The 4,035-nt window shown below is 37.5% G+C and overlaps 1 protein-coding gene across 7 annotated transcripts in view; it reads right to left on the bottom strand.

Annotated features, from left to right (window-relative positions):
- The window catches only part of GPD2 (glycerol-3-phosphate dehydrogenase 2), a 187,361-nt gene that overhangs the window by 149,550 nt on the left and 33,776 nt on the right, over positions 1-4,035 (bottom strand). Inside the window, exon 1 of one of the 7 annotated variants that reach the window (XM_069080014.1) lies at positions 2,483-2,638. The exons of the other annotated variants lie outside the window; for them this stretch is intronic. The gene's annotated coding sequence lies outside the window, so the exon portion shown is untranslated. Of the gene's footprint in view, positions 1-2,482; positions 2,639-4,035 lie in introns of those variants that run through there. 7 annotated transcript variants of the gene reach the window in all.

The following is a 4,035-nucleotide window of genomic DNA, read 5'->3' as shown; positions in this document are numbered from 1 at the left end:
CACACACACACACACACACACACACACACACACACACACACACACACCCCTCAACCTTCTTGTTTCCTTTAAAAGGTCAAGGATTGACAACTTATGGCACATACTCCAAAGCGGAGACAGGGGGTCACTGAAAACAGTGGGAATGTTACAAAGAATAGTCGACAGAGAATGGGTCATGATCTTAGCTGAATTAAATAGTGAAATAACATGGCTGTAATGGAAAACACCGGACTAGGAACTCGCTGTGTGACCTTAGTCAATTCACTCTCAGTCTTAGTACCTATGTCTCCTTATCTCTAAAAGGAGGGAATTTGAGGTTTCTTCACCTGTTTTGTGTCCTAGACTGCTTTGGAAATCTCATAAAGTCCATGAAACCCTTCTTAGCATAATTTTGTTGCCTATACTCATAATTGGAGGAAATTTCAGGTGAGAATAGTGAAAATAAAAATATTACTTTTTTCTCCAAGTTCACAGACTCCCTGAAATCTATCCAAAGAGTCCTTATGGGTCTGTGTCTGAAACTCTTATCTATCCATGATTTTTTATTCTTTGATATTCTCATCCATTAATTCTCCAAAGAAGGTCCACTCACCAGGCTCAAGACTTTCTTCCAGATCTCTAGACACTGTGTAAAGCCAATGAAGTACAACCACTATCTACTGGTTATCCAATGTTCTGACTACATGACTAACCTACCTCTTCTTCCAGTCATCTTTCTCTGATGACATCCTTTAAGCCATTTCTCCTGCTGCAATTCCTCATTAGTAATGTATAATAAACAAATAAACAAGATTTTTTTAAGTGTTTGAATAGGCTGGTTAAAGAAATTAAGAGTTACAACAATCTCATGGTTCCTCCTATCCATTCTGATTCTCCTATGCAACATAATTAATGTGAAAATATGTATAATGGGAATGTATATGTAGAGCCTATATCAGATTGCAAGCCATCTTGGGGGAGGGGGAAGAAATTTAAAACTTATGGAAGTGAATGTTGAAAACTAAAAATAAATTAGGTTTTAAAATATATATTTTAAACTTAAATACAAAATGAGAAAAGAAAAAAATTACCATGTGTATAATACAACATAAGAGAGGATTCAATACAAAGCAATAAATTTCCATTTCAAGAAAACCTATGCAATAAATACACATTGTTTTTTTTTTAAATGAGTTTAAACAAACCCAAATTAAGATATTTAAATATATTTTAACCTTCATTTATTTTGCACATAAAAATAATTTGAGTGTGAGATGTTAGTGCTGTATTTCTGATCTTCCACCTGCTCTAATGTCCCCCATGACTGGAGTGTGTTTCCTCCTCCCTCACCAGTCCCTCAGAAAGTCCCTCTCTTCCTATAACATGCAGCTCAGGCACCATCTTCTGCATGAAGCCTTTTCTTATCCCCTCCACAGTGGCTGATGCTCTCTCATACAAACTACTTTGTATTTGTTAAATTTATATTTTGCTATATATATTTTATATGGCATTGTCTCCCCCATTCAAACATAAGTGCCTTATGAGCAGAGGTTATTTCATTTTTTGTACTTATATTACCAACATTTAACACAGGGCTTGGCTTATAGCAAACAATAAATACTTGTTGATTGATTGATCTGTGGCCTGCACAGGACCCTGGGTTCTTGAAGACTATGCCCACAGAGCACAACCAAGTCCTAGTAAAACAGAAAAGTTTATCTACCAAAGACTGACCTACTTATATTTTGTAAATGCTGGTTAACAGTACATGGATTTTTTTTCATCACAGCAATGCATGAGGACCACTCTAATAAGGTGTGGTGGAACTGTGGTCTATGTAGGTAGAAGGAATATCTACAATGATGGAATCACAAACCTCTCAACTTAATCACAAAGAACTTCAGTCATGAGAAAAACCTACCAATCCAGAAGTTATTACAAAGGACCCAAAAGAATTGATGAGTGTTCCCCATCTCCTTCTTCTCCCATCTTTGATAAGCCTACTTTAAGATTCAAATTATATGGATCTTTTACATAATTCATCGCAGGTTTTGGATTTTAAAAAGGAGCTAATTACCACTTTCAAAGTGCTGACCTCTCAACAAGATCCATTCCTCTACCCATGTATCCTTTAATTGAATCAACCTATCCCACACCAAACTGCTTTAGTTATCATTCATTCCTCTCACTCTACACCAACAACCAAAGGCTAAAACAAACACTTTGAAATTTTAAAAACCCAGTATTACAAAGACACATTTACCCAATTAGCACCTGAGTCTTCTACTGGCCCAGGGTTCCCTTTGATGTGAAGGCCTTCTCTTCTTTCCACCCAGGCCCTTATGTAGAAGCAAGAGTTTCTTTTCTTGGCTCTTCAACCTCTACATTAGACTGAGAGAGATTAACCAAGGAAGAACTGTGTTTTTTCTTCTGGACTCACAAGGGTGTTTCCATCCCTACCAGGCATGATCATTGAGAATAATTATGGCAGTTCAAAGGTTACCTTCAGAAGAGCAGCTGCCAGGCCACACATCCTCAGGGCATGTGCTCTCCAGCATGGAAGTGACTACAGAAGCACAGCTCAAAGGTCTAAGAGATAAAAACTTAAGGCTCTCCTAACTAGACATAAACTTGTACCACCACTGTGCCAGAGTCTATGTTCAAAGAATACAATCAAGAAAGCCTTCTGCCTATCTGCTTCAGCCCTCAGTGCAGCTGTGCATGGAAAGCTGCCAACTCCCTGATTCTGAGTCATGATGATCTGTCAAAAAAAAAGCAAGAGGTGAGGCTTGGAGGGCAGGATTCATAAAATCCACCTGCACAGAAAGAATGACTAGTGGGAAAAAGGTTCATTTGTCATAGAAAACTAGGGTGTGGCTTCTAATCAGAGGAGAGCCTTCCACTGAAGTTTAAAATTCAAGGAACATCAACCCTGACACAAACACCTGGGCCAAGTAGAGAAAAGGTGACTGACTGGTCCCAAAAGTATCTCCACCTGGGAGGTTGTCAAAAACCAAGAGTCAGAATCTCTACATTTTATATAGATAGATAGATGGGTAGATAGGTAGACAGATAGATAGATGGATAGATAGACAGATAGATAGATAGATAGATAGATAGATAGATAGATAGATAGATAGATAGATAGATAGATAGATAGATAGATAGATAGATTGATTTCAGTATAAGTGGTTTCCTTTGTAATCCTATGTATTTTATTTTATTCATTCAAAAACATTAGGAGAAGGGATCAACAAAAGGGTCTATAAAATAAAATAGGTTAAGAACCCCTGGACTAGATGATTAGTAAAGTGTTTTCAAATGCTAAGATTCTACTCTTCATTGTGGATGTCAGATTGCTACATGGATATTTGGCTGCTTTGAAAGTGGAGCACATGTTCAAACTCTAGTCTGCTGTATTTTTCTCCCTAATCCCATTACTTAATATTGGCACTAAGAAGACTCCAATCTAAGAAGTAACAATAAGTTCTTCCTTTGTGACCCCCTTCCCACTCTTTGCCCTCTCTATATCTCACACCTAAGAAACCCAATCTTCAAGAAATGCCAGAAATTATAACAGAGGTTAATGGGTTCTTGAGGGCAAAAGGGAAGTTAACAAAAAGAATAAAGAGAAAAAAAATTAGAAGAACAAAGTATTTGCAGAGTTGGGTTATTTAATTCAACTAAATTCAATAAGCATTTATTTATTAAACCCTTAAATGTCAGGCAAGACGGGGGACAAAAAGACAAAAAAAAAAAATGAAAGTCTTCACCCTCAAGCTTCCCCTCCAAAAGAGTTCAAAATGAAGTGAAGCCAGGCCCCAAGACATACTTATACAGAATATCTTGAATAGTCTCTCCTGAGTTGTCCTGGTTCGTGCCACACTAGAACAAGTAGTACAGATTTACTCTCTTAAAAAAAAAAATCAGACCAATCCTAGACAAGTTGTCCTAAATTCACCCCACGCTGGGCAAGTAGATTAGCTCCTAAACACACACACACACACACACACACACACACACACACACACACACACACACACACACACACACACG

The sequence above is a fragment of the Petaurus breviceps genome, unplaced genomic scaffold, assembly GCF_028583685.1.
Source record: "Petaurus breviceps papuanus isolate PSGF00001 unplaced genomic scaffold, PetGlider_PUasm1.0 91133, whole genome shotgun sequence".
NCBI classification, from domain to species: Eukaryota; Metazoa; Chordata; class Mammalia; order Diprotodontia; family Petauridae; genus Petaurus; species Petaurus breviceps.
This window is presented reverse-complemented; position numbering and strand designations above follow the sequence as displayed.